Source organism: Atheta coriaria, unplaced genomic scaffold (assembly GCF_025399875.1).
Source record: "Atheta coriaria isolate IRGN ID8LTWV9N9 unplaced genomic scaffold, Caltech_Dcor_3.1 hic_scaffold_4_pilon, whole genome shotgun sequence".
Lineage (NCBI taxonomy): Eukaryota > Metazoa > Arthropoda > Insecta > Coleoptera > Staphylinidae > Dalotia > Dalotia coriaria.
Genome location: NW_027045446.1, coordinates 3,625,748 through 3,644,435, shown reverse-complemented (window position 1 = coordinate 3,644,435; position 18,688 = coordinate 3,625,748). Strand labels below are relative to the sequence as shown.

At 39.6% G+C, this 18,688-nt stretch overlaps 1 pseudogene; it reads left to right on the top strand.

Annotated features, from left to right (window-relative positions):
• LOC135791115 (neurotrimin-like) overlaps nucleotides 1-18,688 on the top strand; it is a 49,761-nt pseudogene that overhangs the window by 27,236 nt on the left and 3,837 nt on the right.

Genomic DNA, 18,688 nt, shown 5'->3' with positions numbered 1-18,688 from the left:
ATGAATTATAGTCATGAAGATTTCGTACATGAATAAATAAAAGCATGTGCACGCCTGTAGGCGATACTGTTAGTGTTGCGGACAAAAGGAAAACGCAAACAGTTTTCACTAACGCGAGAAGCAAGTCGGCCAACTGGCGCTTTGCTGAGATGAATATTTTCATAGCAGTTGATTAAAATTATTTATTAATAATTTCAGTACAGGGAAATATCCTCGCATCCTCTGCTGGCATGTGTGAGCATATGCTTCCAGTGGCTTGCTTTATGCCGCCGACGTGCATAACGCTCCCAACGTTTATTTCTAAAGTTTTCAGCGCTTTTGTAATTATTTAACAGCTGCGAGTAACTGGTCAGTACTTATCCGTAACTGGGAGCTTGTTATAGACATTGTTTTATTTTTCAAAATTTTAATATGATTTTTATTTATTCAGTATCTAGAGAAGAAAAAATACAAAACCTGTGCATTGCGGGCGTGAAACATACGATCGGTAACCACTAATAGTAATAATATAATAATCTGTGTGCATGTCGGTTTAATCGCGCTGTGGATTTATGTTTAGCGGAATTCATCTTTTAATTCGCTTGTCGCTATGCATCGCTTGTTAGTTAACTCCTGTTTTATATTCAAATAAAACTCGCTGTTTGTTTTTATAATTTATAACGCACGACATATGCAAAAAGCGTAGGTATTTTTTATATAAAAAATACATAGTTATAAACTTCATGTGAAAGAAAGCTGAATAAACTTTGAGTTTATGAAAAATTATTTAAGTTTAATTCATGTTTGCGAAACAAAACTGAAATTCAAGTGAATAAAGGAACAAAGATGGCAAAGAATTTCTGAGCATCAGTGAATAAATATGCTTTGAATCCTTTGGGAAACGTAGTGTTCTAATTGCGCGCTTAATTAAAAATGTATTCATGTCAAGACCTGGCGAAGCAGCACGGTTCAACACACCTTTATTTGTGTCTCTTTATTTTATATTGCAACATGAAGTTGATATTGTTTTTAAGTTGCTTTAATTCAGTCACAAAATAAACATTACTGTGATATTGTTATGAATATGTTTTAAGCATTAATTGATTATTTATGTGTACTTAATTAATATATAACGTATCATGAACTGAACACAAAAATGACATAACAAACCATCATTAAAATGCATGGAATTATTATGTGTTATTACATTAAATCGACTATGAGTTTAGTATTCCATGGCGTATTTAAATCTGTCTGGCGCGACGTATATGTATATTATTAAATTGAATATTAATTAACTTCATTATTATCTTTATATGTAGGTCGGTCAGAATATGTCCGCAGCCCGTTGAAAAGTTATCAAAACCGTAAAACAAAATTTGCATTTTTATGAGCGCACGTTAAAGTTACGGCTGCGATTCGCAACAATAAATTCACAAATTAATAGTTGCTAATGTCCACGGCCGGCGGCTCGAGATGGAGTTGTAAATAAATCTTAAACTGTTGATGTTTCCCTTATATTGCGCGCTTGAAATCAAACTCCTATTATTCTCCGCTCGCTGCATAAAATAATCGTGATATAACGGGAAACTCGATGATCATTATACGCGCCGAGCAGAATAGTCGTGATGAAACATGATTACAATTTTATTTACCTTTCATTGGCATAAAGGAACTCAGTTCGCCATTAAATATCTGTTTTACGATTCTTTTGAACTCGGAGCAAACTTGGTTATTCTTTAAAATATTATTGATTGTTAAATCAGCAAGATAAAAAAACTCGGCAGTTTTTGCGATTTTCCATTTCATTGTTTTTTTTTGTTTTAAATAAACAAAATTTAATAACAAAGGGAACAATGCGAATTACTATTACGTGAGCAACCATAACGAATTTAATATTTCTTTTGATTTTAAACGTTTCCTCGGAGGCTGGTGGTATTCCTGTTATGCTGTATACGCGAATTTATTTATGTTGTGTTTTTCGATTCATATATGTGCGCAAACGGCACTAAAACCCAATAATAATACTTCAAACCGCCGCGATATTTCGCAACGTCTCGAAGCGCAGCGAAAACATTCGCGGCGTTTCTCCCCGGCATTTTACAGCGACAATAAAAGCATTAGATGTTAGGGGCGTCATTGCGATCGCGAACGACTCTGGCGCAGCTTATAAATAAAAGTTTGTTATGCTTTCTCGGCGCTCTCCACCTATTTACTCGGAACACTCTCGGACAAAAAATATTTATGCAAATTGCGCACATGCAAGAACTCTATACGACTTTATAAGCGCTGCAAAAAGGACTGCAGCTGAAAGTCGATGTGCTCGCGTAGGCGAAAGAAACGGACATAATGATCATAATAACAATAACATGGAATTTATGAGATTGCCACGAAAAAATACACTACACCAAAAAACAACTTCCAGTAAGCTCAGAGAAAGAGTGGTTTCGAGGAAAGGTTTTTCAAAATCGTAGGTCCGTATAATTGCACTTTAATTAAATTGACTTAGCCAAGAAGGAGAAGCCGAGAAGCCGTGTAAAGAGGCGCGAGCTTTATTTCGATTAAATTTTCTCACCCCAAGCAAATGCGGAGCGAAACGACGTCTTCACGGTGCACTTTTGCGCTCGTTAATATTCACTTAATTGTCTTAACAACACTCCTCATCATTGCGCCCAGGACTTCTAAACTCGCGTGCAAACGAAGTCCTGGAGGCAGACTCTTTGTGCGTTTAATTGTTACAAATTAAATCATCAATTCCACCAGGAAGTCAAAAATTTCGGCTGGAATTGAATCAAAGGGCAAATACTCCGGTAATTTATTAATTTCTTGCATAAAACAAAAATTTAATATTTATTTTATTTGTAATACAATCAATTGTATTGATTTTTATAAAAATGAAAGGTGAAATAAAATTGAATATGCCAGGGCATGACCCTTGAATTATTAATGTAAACATTTATTTTTTAATTAAAAGATCCGCGTTTTAAATGGATTACGGAAAGAACAAGCTTCCTTCCTGGCGTACAGGAACCAGTTTGAATGAACAAACCGATGAGCCCACTTCCACCCTGAGCGTTTTGTTATAATTTACGGCTGTGATTCGCCCCAAAGAAAGGAAATAAATACAAAAATTAAAGTTCATCAGATATCCATCCATAAATATTTGTTCACTTTCAATATAACGTTGCATGCTATTTTTCTAAAACTTCATATGGTAAAAAGATGGCCGTGTTTGTGAAGGGGTTGGAATGTACTTAGAAAATACTTTTGCGGTGCACGCCGGTGCTGGGCGCGCGTGTAATTTAAAGCCGCGCATACATTGCGCATTTCTTGTTCGCCATGTATAAATCAAATCGGACGTAAATGTGCCTTTGTTTGCGCCGCCTCCGGCATCGCCGGCGGCGTTAATATACGCAACGGCGACTTCTTATTAACTCGTTTCGAAAATATATACAGAACACGCGCCGGCGGCGCGCAAGATATCGTAAGGAACTCGAACGTTATCTGCTTGGGTGTCATTATGGTAAGCAAACTGCATCCTAATAGCCAAAACCTTATACAAAAACTATTGGAAATTGTTAAGCATTTCCCAATATGAAATACCGAAAATATTTCTGGTAAACTTTGACTCAGTTTTTATTATAACTGATATTGGTTCCTCATGTGACAATGACGCAGTCAAAGTTTTTGTGCATTGATTTGCTCGAATTTGTTTTTCTTAGGTGGCATGGCTGCGAGTCGACACGCAGACGATCCTGACGATCCACAGTCACGTAATAACGAAAAACCACCGGATCGCCGTGACGCACAGTGAGCACAAGACGTGGTATCTGCACATAAGGGATGTCAGGGAGTCAGACAGGGGCTTCTACATGTGTCAGATTAATACGGACCCCATGAAGAGCCAAGTCGGATATCTCGACGTCGTCGGTGAGTAAACAAATGCATCTATCTAGTTTTACTACCACTTGAACATCTTTTACTAAACACACAAAGAAGAAAAACGTACTTGTGGATAATATAACTCAAAGAAAGTGTTTTAAAAATATTTTAAAAGTTGTGTGCGTTAAATGTTACCACACTGCTCAACTTTTTACGTCTTTACATTGCTTTTTTTTTGCTTCACATTACTTTGAGTTTTTTTTTTTCTTGGTCTCATTCCACCGTCGCCAGTTTTCTTTTGCTTTATTTTATTACTATGCTGTAGCAGTGAAGTTTGTGCATTACACTCCGATTCACATGTAATCGTTTAAATATTAAAACCGGAATGAGACGCACATTTACGAAAATACCGTCGCCAAAAGAGAGAATGCAAACGACGCACAAAGAAGATACGCAAAAGAATCGCAGACGGATACGTGCCATGCCGGAGGCGATGCGACTGCACCCCTTCGTTGTTCCACCCCCGGACAGCGGGATTTAAGTGAAAGTGATAAAGGCACGCAAACGCACAACAAAATGACTGCTGTATTATGAATGATAAATGCGCGATGTTTCACTCGGCGACGCAAATTTAAAGAAATATTTTCCGTTCCTTTCCTTTTTCTTTCCACTGGTCGGGTGTTGCGAATTTAGAGGGTGGCGGCTGTGAGGCTTTTTTTGTCACGCCAGAAACTTAGCAACTCGGCGCGAAAGACGGCGCGAGAGAAAAAGGAAAATAACAGGCTCAGGCGTCTTGATAAAGCGCGCCTCTTGCACCTAACGAAAAGGACAAGCGAAGAAAAAAACCGGAGGCGTAATAAACGGTGTGCAGTTTACACAATGCCAGGAAACATCCCTTAAATTTATAACCCGGCAACCGTCGACACCGAGACCGCAAGTTTTCTTTCTTTTTTTTTGTTCTTTGCCTCACCAGCTTACATTTGGCATGCATTTGCACATTAACGGTTTTCTACGAAGTGTTAAAAATTATTCATAAAAATAATTCATTGCTAAATTTTATTACATTTAAAAATTTTAATTTTAAACAACGCAAGACATAAATTACTTGCATATGGGACAACGTAAGACACTGCTAAGACAATATAACAGTAGTTTCCACAGAAGAAGTGATGTATGGCCGGGACGGCAACGGTGGTGGTCCGATAGTAGCGGGCGACCGCAGGAACACGGCCGACGTCCGCCCACACTCGCGTACAACTAGCATAATAACAAACCGATGTTGATAACTCGCAGCGACGCTACCTCCTAACTTTCCCCGCTGGCACGTATGCACCGGTATGACAAACAACCGCTACGGTCGACGGGCAAGTGCCGGGCGCCGCCGCCCAAAGTTCAATGAAATTTCATCATTCACCGAGCAGCTTGTTGTGCGCGCGCGTATAAATTTAATTAACGGACGCATAATTAAGCAAACAAAGCGGCGCGCGGATCTCCAGCATAACGCAAAGTTGAGAGCAACGACTGATTGCCACATTATCCTGAGACGCTCAATTTATTCCGCGCAAAATTACCCCTACACTTTTATTTTTTAATAAATAAATTATACAACTCAAAAATCGACCATATTTACAGCTTTCCACACTTACAATAACAAGAAAACATAATAAATTATCCAAACATTCATAATTAATTTTATGTTTGCGTATTATATTCTGATATTTATGAAATGGTTATACATTCGTAGTATGCTTAAGAAATCCTCGTCCGGTACAAATTTCCTTTTCAATGTTTACTCGTTGTCTGAACTGAATCGTACCCACGAACAAGATTCAGATATTGTTTCTTTACCTACACATAGACAACGCAAAAAATATTCGATGTGGATGTAAATATAAACAGAGGCGAAGACGAAGGCAAAATAAAGAAACGAGGACTAAATGGGAAATAAAATGTGCCATACGCAAGGCGAACGCATTGGAAAAGAGTGTATTTGCGAAAAAGGAGAAAGAAAAAAAAACGTCGTAAAATTGTTTTCTTAAATTCCCATATGCGCTTCGCGGAATTTCTCCTAGGGGAGTCTGTAGTCTGCTCTCGAATGAATACAGTGCTTGTGAGCAACCATGCAAAAGTTCTGCAAACAACGACGAAACATGCACTCGCTCAATATTAAGAAATTTAAACTTCATTGGTAGAAGAAAAAAGAATCGATTGCATACAAACTATGCAATTGTACATTTTTATTTTGTTATTGAAATGAGTTTGTAATTTTTTATTCTCAAGTATAATTTGCGAAGTGAAAATTGACAATTCGCGTCTCGAGTTTGAGTGCTTGTTGCAGGCGGACAGAAAATTTAATTATCCTTACCAGCGTGCATTTCATTTTATACCGTATCGAGTAGACAGTGATTAATAACTTTATATTACTTTTTTAAGCACAAGGGCGGGCAATTAACTATTTAATATCAAAGTTCATTAATTATATTAAAACGCGAAACGAAAACTTTGATTTTAGACTATGTTTATTGCCAATCAAAAAAAATAATAACTAATATTAATTTGATTTTTTAAAAATAAACTTAAGTCATCTTGCAAATCAAACCTCTATAGCTTCCTGAATCTATTTATCGTCTAAAATATTCATTCATTATATATTCAACAAGTTAATTCGACGTGAGAAAGAAGCCAAGCAGCAAGGCGGGAATTCCTGGCTGGCGACGGCGGTAAAAGAGGCGGGCGCGTGACACCAAACGTGTTGGATCGCCCATATTTTCCGGGATGATAGAAGCCGCCGCTTTTCATAATCCCGCATCGCAAGTTTGATTGATTGATCGTCGCCATGGCACTTCATAATCTAAGCAACAACTTTGTTTGCTTTCTTTTAGTTATAACTTTCGTATAGTCTATCAAAAATTATTTTCATGTACACAATGAACGATAAACTACTCCCCGCTGGGAAAAGTTGCAGGATGAAAAATAAAGTTTGATATTTCGGGTCCATTATATGATGGTAAATGATGGTGGTAGTAACGTGACGGTCGGTATGTCAACAGAATCGAAATTAATGTCTTGTATTGCAGGTATGTCCAATTACTAATAGATAATGTATGCCGCAATTAATTAATGCGTGTGCGCATATTGTGACCGAGCGTCCGGAGCTTTGCGTCGCGTCATTCGGCATCCATTTCGGATGCATAGCGTGCCGGTGTCCGTATAATTATTACATGAATTTCAATTGATATGTGCAGGTAATACGCACACATAGATCGAATGTCTTGGGATCTATCTTGGGACGTTTCCGGGGAGCTTTTCAATATATTTGCAATTCAAAGCGAAGGGCGCACCGCTGCGCTGTCTATCTATATGCATTTGATGGAAACATTAAAAATGCATGCACTCGTGTGTTTCTTTACTGGAAACTTCCGGCTTCTAGCGCAGAGAGTCGTTTGCCTCAAACCGGAAAACGGAATATAAATATTCTCCCAGCTTCAAGTTTGTGGCCTCACATCACGTCGTCATTATAGTTAAGTCGTATCTCTGCGACTGTAATAATATTCCAGTTATCCGCAAACCCACCAAAGAGGCGGTTGCGTTATTTCTTCCGCATGGGCCAAATGTATATGAATATTGTCGAAGTCTAAAAGCTGTTTTGTAAGCTGGTGTTTCTTGTTGCAGTGCCGCCTGACATTCTGGACTATCCCACAAGCACTGACATGGTGGTTCGCGAGGGTTCCAACGTCAGTTTGAGATGTGCGGCGGCTGGATCGCCGGAGCCGACGATAGCCTGGCGTCGAGAAGGTGGCGAACCGATACCTCTAGGGACCGGCCAGGAAGGTATGTGGCATTTAATATTCCATCTCATGGGGGTGTGCTTCTTGTCGGAGGCGTTGGACTGTTGCGGCAAACGCACATCAACCGACGCCCGCTTAAATGCCGGCAGGAACACGTTTTCATGCACATTAACATCAATTATTCACAAATACAACCAGCAGTTTCTCGTGGAGGAAAAAAATGGTTATGTCTTTCGCGGTAATAGCATCTATCGACAACTGTTTTATTGTTATCCGTATTATTTTATTTATAAAGACAAATATGTACCAATAGAAAATAAATTTTTTAGCCGATTTAAATTCGCTTTTATAGCGCGTTTCATTAGCGTGCAGAACGTGGTACAATGAAAATTGGTTTTCGTTTTCGAGATTATGCCGTACAACATTAATGAGCGCAAATTTATAGCATGTAATGGATTATATGCTTAAACTTTCCGAGGGAGATTTTGTATGGCACACACGGCGCTCGTGCCGCCCGGATTACGGCGTTAAAGCGCACGCCGTAGTGTCGACGATGGCGGCGGCAACGAAGGCGGCACATTCACGTTCACACAATAACTCCGCGCGCTCGGTAGGCGCTGCTCTTCGTTAAAACGTCATCGTAGCTAACGTTGCGTGGCCGTGCCGAAGCGAGCCGCACAATAGTTAACAATACTTAAGTTTCTGTTAAATTAACAAAGTCTGCACTGCCGCGTGCGACCCGACGAGAAATTGCTCTCGAGCTGCACGACCTGCAATAGAATCTTTTGTATGTTCTTCTATAGATGCATTGTCGATGCAATAACAAATTTCTAATGTCGAAACTTCGAATATTGCTCAAACATTGCTCGAACACCCAGCAGTGGACAAGAATTAAACCTGAAACAAAAGCAACGTTAACTTCTGAAGTGAATATTTAAGATGTTGACAGTGTCGTGATATGTACCAAACGCATACGTGCGTTTCTACAACTCCCAGAAGCAACGCCGGAGTGTTTATAGTGGCGTTAATGTTTGTTGCTGCGAAACGTGGCAATTAAACGTTAAACTCGATAGGGCAATTCGTATATCTTCCCCGGATGGCATAATAACACGTCACTAGGTCTCGGGTGTGCGCACATTTTGTTTGCGTATCTATAACGCGTGTACTAACAGCCAAATCCGATATGCAGATTAAGCGAGAGCCTTTTGTTATCCTGTTGTGTCTGGCGCGCACGTAGGATACACACAGGTACCCGGCGCGATGATTCAAGACTTGTCGGAACGCCACCATTGTTATGTTAATGCTATTTACATGTATATATGACGATGATGCGCTACCCTCGGCGAGACTGATTGTGTGTTCCAAAACGAAAACGTCTCGCAAATCCATTGAAAATCACAACTCTCTTGATAGAACCATTCCAGCAGTTACTTCCGGAATCTTGTAGACTTGGAGAGATATTTTCGGTGTGTCATGCTTTGTTTTATTTAGTTTTGTGTTAGGTATCAACGGGTTTTACCACCTGGGAGCGCTTGTTTGATAACAGTCTGTAGAGATACAGTCATTGTGATGTTTCCACCTGACTATCTCACATCGGAGGCGGTGTTTTAGCGGTTGGGTAGGCAAGTTTCCAAACTTACCGCTCGGTCGCACTGTAGACACGTGGTTACAGCAAACGTCAACCATGCAAAATCCACAAGAAACGCGTAGAGAACATTTTGTAAAAAGCGATTTCTGCATGCGATACGCAAATCCGGCGAAATGAGTTTTTAGTTGATTTTGCATAAAATTTACCAATTTGCACGACACTATTTATGCGGTAAGCGAATTACCAGCGCTACCAATTCGCCGCTCCCGCACTAATGTCCTCATTGAAGCGGAATGACTGCGAAAAGAACCGGAAGCAAGCGGAAGCTCACATACCGGGATCTCCTGTTCTTATTTTTATCTATCGCTTGCGATCTCTAAGTCTTCACCTAGGTATAAGTCCATGCTCGGTTTCGAGGACTTGAATCTAAAGAAAGATGAATTTTAATTCCACACACACTTTTTACATTACGAAAATCGGATCGCGCAGAGCTGGATTCTTTTTGCGCAAAGTGTTGGGAGGCGAAAATGTACGCTTATCTCTTTTTCATTTGCATTTAGAATGGAAACTAGGTTGTTTCTTTTTCGATGTCCTTTCTTCCTGTCTCGGTGGCGCGTCGACGGTTTTGACCTGGCCGAAAGCGTTTTACGTCCGCGTTGCATGTGATTAGTAGGAATAATTGCAATGCATTAATGTGTTTACAGTGCGAGTAAAAAAACTGTGCGCTTGCAATCAGAATTTGAAATAATTTCATTTTAAATTTACGAATCCACGAATTACGTTTTGGGCTTAGCGGCTATTTGCCACGCTAGCGCCAGTGCAAATTCGATTATTTTTAATGTAGCCATCATTCCACACCGAGCTTGCGATTGCCAGCTAATGTTAGTGGAGTGTTCGCTTCACATTAAGAAGCGCTCTCAGGCCTTAGAAAACGTTCTAATTCTATCAAAGCAAACTCTCAGCTACCTCGCCTTTTCCAGGCTAATTTTTCTGAATTTAATTTGACGTTTTTACCCGAATCTCTATTACTTTATTTCAGTCGGCGTTAATGCCTTTGCGAGTGGAAAGTGTTTGCTCTCCGGACATACGAAATGCATGCAAATATGTAAATATAATTAGCGCTCGTAAAAGTGCTCCACGAAATTTTTCAGCTTCCGTAATTCTCAACGTTATTATTCAAATCCACACTGAATGGTAGCAGCAAATATGAAAAAAGCCCTTACAATGTAGCCACATGTACTTTCTCACTTCACGTTCAATTCAAACGACTCGAGTGCATGAATGCTCCTCTCGCATTGAATTCAGCCCTCGGCGTCTCTGCTGCAGATTGCAATTCGGTATACCCACGAATGTGGTATTAATGTTTTGTATTGCACGTGTACTTAATTCATTGTATCATTTTCATGCACTCATCCATATTGGGGGAATATTAAACAGCTCAAAATTGGACACATGGTATGTTGTTATCATCATTTATTTTCTATTCTAATGCCTCGAGCCGGTCTATCGCAATGGAAATAATTGTGCCTTTATAACAATTTGCTATTTTAGGCCTTTTGGCTTTTAACCTCGGCGGCGTATGTTTCGTAATGTAGTCAAATGTAGGAAAGTATGGTCGCGTATAAAGCGAACGAATGCACTTAACCAATGCGGAGATACAGCGGGCGCGTGTACCTATATTCTGCGCGGCGGTGGCGTTTGTTCAACTTCAAAAGGGATCAAACGCGTTCGGGGAACAGGCTCCACCACCCATCATCAGTGGCAGTGCGGTATAGCTCTTAGCCAATTGGTTATCCGCCGCCGAACAAATTTTACATGGATGCATTGAAAATACATGGATTCTGGCCGCTATTTTTGAACGCAGTCGAGAATTCCATCACATCAAATGAGAATCGACATGTTTCATCAAATAGTTTTGGTTTCTTCTTATTTTATGGCATGGTAATCGGTCACTGTGCCCAACTATTGTTATTTTTTGCTTGATATTGAAAGGGAATTTGTAATTGAGTAATCAGAGCATTAAAAATACGTTTAAAAGCAATTTTTGCAACGCGGAAAATAAAAAATGTTGTTTTTTGGCTTATATTCTAGAAAGATTTGTAATTTTTACTTAAACTAGAAAATAATACATTTTTTTCATAAAATTATGCACAAAAATAGACGAGAAATACATATTTTATGTAGAGAACCAAAGCTAGGGAGGATTTTAAGAAAATCAATTATACTTTTTAGCAATTGTTCTTAAAACTTATCGTAGTCTTGCAGTATTTGCACACCCTGTGAGCCTTGCCAAAGTTCGCACGCATTAGCGACTTAGCGAATCTAACATTTCACGTTTGCGATTGAAATACGTAAAGTCTGTGTGTAAAGAGATTTAACGTTAACCCTCGTCACGAATTTAAAGCTTTACATCAAAAAGCCTAGCTCGCACGCTCATTTTAATATATTATACACATATCAAGGCTGCAATCACGATCGCGTTTACGTTTTTAATTAAAAATCGCTTTTAATTAAGTCCATAACAAACACGAAAGTATTGTGGAGTGCATACAAACGCTTTCGCACTCAAAAAAAAAGAATATCACATCCAGCGGTGGCGCAAACTTAAGTGAGTGAAAGCAGCTTCCCTGCTTTGTTGAGTTTTTCTTCGTATTTTATTTAATAACGTTTAATTTCATGGTGAGAGGCACTCCCGGACAGAATATGATACGTACCCACGGTGGAAATAATTTCAATTTGAATAAGCTGTTGGAAAATGTTGAATGTAACAAGATATTTATTGTCAATATGTCGGTGCTTAATTTGTTCAACAAGAAACGCTTCACTAATTATTCATCATGTTTGATTTGTCTAATTAAATTCGATTAACCAGCGACCTTTGCGTCACACCCTCATCACATCACTGGTTCGTGGAAATTCGAACTTCGGACTCGACGTGGATCGAAACAAATTTCGTTAGGCCACAACTCAATAAAACTATTACCTGTGAAATTCTACAACTAGTCAATTTACTGTTTCAATTAAAGTTTTTGATGCTTTAGATTCAGGAACATATTAATTATAAAACCACAATTTAACGGATTATATTTGAATATTTTATGTATAAAATTGTTAAATCATTGCTTTTGTGCACAAAATATGAAACATCATATCAATTTGACGAGTTTTTACAAAATAATGTAAAATTTAACGAGGTTGATATATGATATTTTACGTTTTGGGTTATTTTTTACTAACTGATATGATTTTATGCTCGAGTTGTAATGCGGGTTGTAAATTACTACTAAAAATCATGTGGTTGCAGAGTAACGCTGTTTTATTGTGTTGTTGCTCGTCGTTATGACATGAAGCTTATTGTGCGAGCGCTGGACCAATTCACCCTGCAAATAGACGACTTGCGTCAATACGCAAAGGTCATTTGTTTGTTTGATCAAACGAGCTGTATTGTTCTTTATAGCAACTTTTTTTTGCAACAATCTGCGCCATCAAAATATCTCAATACCCAACTTTCTACACAAAGAGCTTTTTGTTTGTTTCAATATGATTCTTATAAATTGTGATAATTATAATATTCAAAACCATTCTGGTTTTAAGCCTTGACTCACCCTCACTCTTTTTTTTTGTTCACAGACAGCGTTTGCTTGAATCCTTGTTTTGTTTATTTCAAATTAATTAAGCGAAGGCATTGTTTCGGATGAGAATTTTTGCCCCTGCAAAGCGTTAAAAAATGAGCAGTAAAGTTGCGGTGCCCGGCGCCTCCACAAAGGACCAAGCGAGATGAAACAAACAGATGTGGCCAACTTGCGCGCCACAGTGCGAGGGTAAAAAATGAAGAGATTATGATTCCGAGTTAATCAAATTTAATTTGCGCATTTCTTTGCTTGGCTGCGTTTTGTGCTCGCTCCCCAAGAGCTTTGATATGAGATATGAATACGTTCAGTAATTTTGTGGAAAACGTTCTTTTGTTTGCACTGCGTGCAGCAGGGCATTGCAACTATATCGAGGGGAATAATTCATAAACACAGCGAGTTAATTATTTTTATTGTTCCACTTGAAATATTTGTTTAATTATTTTTAATGTGCGCCGATTAAATCTTTATGCGCCACCTTTCTCCATGTCGTCTAGCGTATGCACGCGAATATTGTGTTTGTTTTGTTGGTAGAAGGATTTGCGATTCTTTGATATTCTAATTTATTTTGTGTAATTTTATTTGGTAGATAATAAATTAAAAGTTGAAAGCGTGTTATACCGAGACAAAATTTGTAAATGTAATGTTTCGTATCGTGTTATCTTAGAAATAATTGTATTGTTTGCTGTGCGGGTGTAATTTCTTCGCGGCTCGAGTGCCACTCGGGCATCAAAAGCGAGAATCAATAAAATTTGTATTCGACTTGGTAATCTGAATAAATCAAGTCCGGGTGTGTTCTCGTTCGGCGGCGATTTTAATCGTTTTAATACAAAACATCAATTACGCGAACAAAATGAAGCGAATCAAAGAGCTCGAGCGAAACAACCGAAAATCACGAAAACGTAATTTCGAAGAAGTCGTTTGGGATATAGGGTTGCGAATAATTCCGGCAAAAGGTAAACCTGATCGCGCAATATCAATTGCTTTATCGAGTTGTTTATAGAGTTGTTTGTTGTAATCCTATTTTAAGATCATTTATTTATGAGTCATTTAAATACGAAAATTGCCCGCAGTTGCTATCTGCGCCGTCTATAAGTACTTCATTAACAAGACCAAGGGTGTTGCAAGCCGAGTCGGTAAGTTATGGCGGCGAAGATTATCGGCAATCTTAATGAATGCGGCTAAACAATGGTGGTTATGTGTCCGAGGAGCGAATATACTGCTGCCTCATATTCCACAAGAAGTTAATGCGGCACGCAGGCCAACGCCTGCCAGCCTGCAAAGGTGCCACTGGTAGGTACATCGGGGAACCCCCTCCGAGTCCCCATGGGAAACCGACCGGAACTCTTTACTCGCCTCTCACAAATCGCACTAAATCATAGCCTCAGCTCGTGTGTGCGGGCGCCACGCACGTGAAGAAAACACCGACCAGAAACAACAAAACGAAACTTCACAAACGTCCGAGAGCCCCTTATTTATCTGTTTGTAGTCGCGCGCCGCCGCCGCGCTGCCACCACCACTGTTGGTTGTTGTGTGCGCGGGTGGCGTTTGTGGTCGCTGACACATTCGGCATTCGAGCTTTCGGCTTTACGCGAGCACGAAACTCGTAAGCCTGCCGATATTACGTGCGCCGCGGAGCGTGAAAAACCAAAGCTTTTTTCTTTCCGAAAACGCCGAAGCGGGCGCAGACTCCGGGGGGCAAAAACGTGATGCCGGGAAAAATAACGTTTTGAATAAATGCCGTCAGGAGACCAATCTGGGCCAGCTTGGGAATTGTTCCGCCGGCGCAAACAAACGGAATAGAATAATAGCACCGGCCCCAAATGCGCAAATAACAACCAAGCAACAAAAAATAATATAATATTCGACAATAAATTTAATTTATGAAACTTTTTAACACGTACACTTTTTAATCGTCCGAGTATATGTGCTGGTTATTTCAAAAGCAAATATTGAAATTAAATCCCAAAACTTTGTGGATATAATAAAATATTTTGCAATCCAATTGCATCTATGATATTGTTACGAAAATAAAACTTTAAATGCATAATATAAATTTATCTGTCATCGAGTTTTATTGCATTTATATACAAAAAATATTATTCCGCCCTCTGGGTTTGAATGATGGTCAATTTTCATTTCGTTATTCACTTGCGAGATTTGCTTTAAATCGGCAACTGCCGACTAAACATAGTTTCACCGGAATCCCGCTGTAGGGCTTACAATTTATCAGTCATGTTTGCATCACACCAATTATTATGCCAGCACGTGTCTACCGAACAACACCGACGAATACAGGTCATATGTAAAACACCCACATACAATAATTAAATCAAATTAACATTCAGACTGATTAAAATAATTGCGTAAATCACAGGAATTTGTTGTGTGTGCCACCGCACTATTACTTACCTCATTAAAGCGCATTTAAACTGCATCCGCTAATTGATAACAAATGGGCAGCGAATCGGCGATAATTCACACGCGGATATTTGTAAATTCCTGCGCGTTATTTTCGGCTTGAACGGCGGTAGAATCGCCGGTTGTCGATGTCAATCACGCGCACAGGATTGTGCGTTAGCGTCCCTGGAACTGTCGAACACAAAAACAATTCGATGCCAACGCTGCTCGGTGGGCGAGTCAAACGAGGCGAGCAGATTTATCGACGCCATACGCATTTCGTTTGACAATGAATGGAAAATTATTTATTAGCTCCGGTTTTGTCCACCCGACCAGCCGACATGCGTTCCGTGTATCTGCGCCGTAAACAACGCCGAATAATAAATAATCAGCTGTTTATCTTCTTGCATGCGCTTGGATTAACTTTTTAATTCGTATATTAATGGTCACAGGAAGTTTGTTGACACACTGTCAACGCATACAAATATGTTTTTTTTTTCGGGCAATTCAATTTCATAAAAGTTGATATATTAAAAAAATATTCTAGCAACGTACGTCAAATATCATGGTAATTATCTTTAATGATGAAATTTTATTTATTAAAAAGAAAGCTTTTAAATCTGTACACTTATAAATTTACCTGCCAACACTTAAAACACTTTTTAACCCTACGAGGGAAAAAACGACGAGTAATTCATTAGTCATTAATTATTTTTGCGCAGAAATGATATTTTAATTTTTCTACACTCAACGTTGCCGGGTCCGCGCGTCGCACGTCGCACATAATTACCGCGTCATAAATTTTCTTTCCGAAATGTTTTTCGCCATCCCTCGGACGCGCTCCGTACGTTTCATTACGCTACTTTATGTTCCGCAACGTTGCCGTTTTTTTTTTCTCCTGCAAGGTGGTTGCTTGCTTTTTTGTTGCAGCTTATTACTTCGGCCAATTAAAATTTAAATACGATGCGGTGATTTATTATCGTAATTTATAGTTGGCCGAGTGATGGCGATAACAAGATAATATTTTAACACTTCGCATTCGCGTGCGTGCACACGCGTCAGAGCAGTGTGTGGATTGAGGTTTTGCGGCGGCGAGTCGGGGGTGGAGTTTTCGTTAAGTCGTGTTTGCGTGCCACCGGCTGAAGGTATTGTTCCCAAGAGGGGTGCGAGCTCTAAGCGGCCGAGGCAATTACACATATGCTCGTGTATCAACGTGACACAAGGCGCGTTTTTGCCACTTCCAAAAATGAAACGCAAAAAACGCACATCAGCAAGCGGAATGTTTTTCTCGGTGAATAAATAAATGGTGTGGACATTTAGATCTGCACATCAATTATTTACGAAATATGAGTAGAGAGGTAGGTGCAATAAGTTTGCGTTAATTAACGCAGCCATGTTTGTCATAATCAAATTTGCGTTTGCTCTAAAATTGTCCAAATTACGTGTTATGGCTAACCAAAATTGCAAAATCATTATCCATGGAGTACTCTCCGAGCGACCTGGTCACCACCGCATGATTCATTGCAATTTTGACTGATTTTCAGCGGGGCCCCATTGCTCTTAATTATATCTCTGCGGGCAAAGGCGTTCCTCTACGTTGCTAAAAGACGTCATTAATTTCTGGTGACACCTAGTACCGCAAATGCGCGCAACAATGCCGAATTGTACCAAACTTGGTTCGTGCTGCTGCGCCATGAGTTTGCACAGTTACTCACTGTTTGCGGGCGGTAGGTTTCTTACTTACTCCTGCAATATTATCAGCCGCCTGGTTCGATGGCATCGCAATCGCAATGCGCGCTTATTCCATTGCGCCATTCTAATGCTCGGGGCGGTGAGGTTCCGCCAGCGCACAACATCAGAAGTTACAATTTAATTCGTTATCGATGTTAACAGTTCATTAGCAGTAAAGTCGGCGTCGTTAATTATTGTTTGCAGTGGCGACGGTCGACGGCAGCGTGTTCAATATCAGCAAGGTGAATCGATTGCACATGGGGCCGTACCTCTGCATCGCCTCCAACGGTGTGCCGCCGTCAGTCAGCAAGCGCATCATGCTCATCGTGCACTGTAAGTTAACTACGACCGCCTTCCTTATTTTCATTACGCTACACTTTATTATTACAATATGCTTGCATAATACACGAGCTATTATTGCATACTTCGTTAACTCAACCAACAAACTCCGCTGGAAATTTGTAATTTCCTACAGCCAATTACTAGCAGTTCATATTTTAGTAAATTAATTATTAAAGAGTAAAAATTAGAGTTTGCGCTGGATGAAATTGAAATACGATTACTTTGCAGTCCCGCCAATGATATGGATCCAAAATCAACTAGTCGGAGCAATGGAAGGCCAGCAAATCACCCTCGAGTGCCATTCAGAGGCCTATCCCAAATCGATCAATTACTGGACGAAGGATTCGGGCAATATCATTTCTCAAGGTGAGCGCCCAGAACCAATTTTTGTTTTAACGAAATTGCCCTCAAAACTACCCACTTGCATTAACTTTTTTCACCGCGCTCGTCCAGCTCGTAATCGTAGTGGATTAAAGGGCTATAAACGTCGATAGATTGAAGTTATTACCGATAATAACGAGGCTTAATTTTTGTTTGCTTTCTGATTCATTTCTTATATTAACAGACAGTTTATGTTTAGATGATAGTAAATTTCAGAGGAATATTCCGTTGACAATTGCAAATTTACAGAATGCAACGACGTTGATTTGTGTTAAGTTTGCTCGTGTGTTCCGTCTTCATTCGAGTATGCCACGGAAGGATTATGACAAGATGTTTGTATATTTACACTGAGTTTTGTTAGGAGGACATATTACACGTTGTTATACTGATCTATAGATGCGCATACTATGTTTATTTGCGCTGGTTACCTAGTTTTCTCGGTGTGGAGGACCACAGAGTACCGAAGAAACAAGGACGTCTGTTATCCTTAAATTTATTAACGACCTTTAATCAAGTATGCGGCTGACACACTTAAACGTTACGATCGTCGCCGATTTTCCGTTTACGACACAATCAAAACAATTCACAATTCCAGCATAAATCGTTTCCATGCAATCGAAGCACGTAGAAAACATTATTTTGGTTTTTTGTTGAAGCGCTTGATAAATGGAGGTGACATTATTGTCATCATTGGAGATGCTGCACTGCGCATTGATGAGACATCATTGTCATTGCAAAAAGAAAACGAGGAGCACGGAAAAATAGTGTGCGCATGAGGCGTACGAAGAGGATTGCTCGAGGAGCAATAATGATCAGTTCCAGAAAAGTCGCAGGTCGCACCCGGGGAATGAAATGTTGGGGTAATATTCGGAATGTGCCGGCATGAATATTTCAATAGATTCCGACCCGCTACCTTCGGCCGGCACGCGTGAGCGACGTAACTTTGACGAGGCACAATTACTAATGAA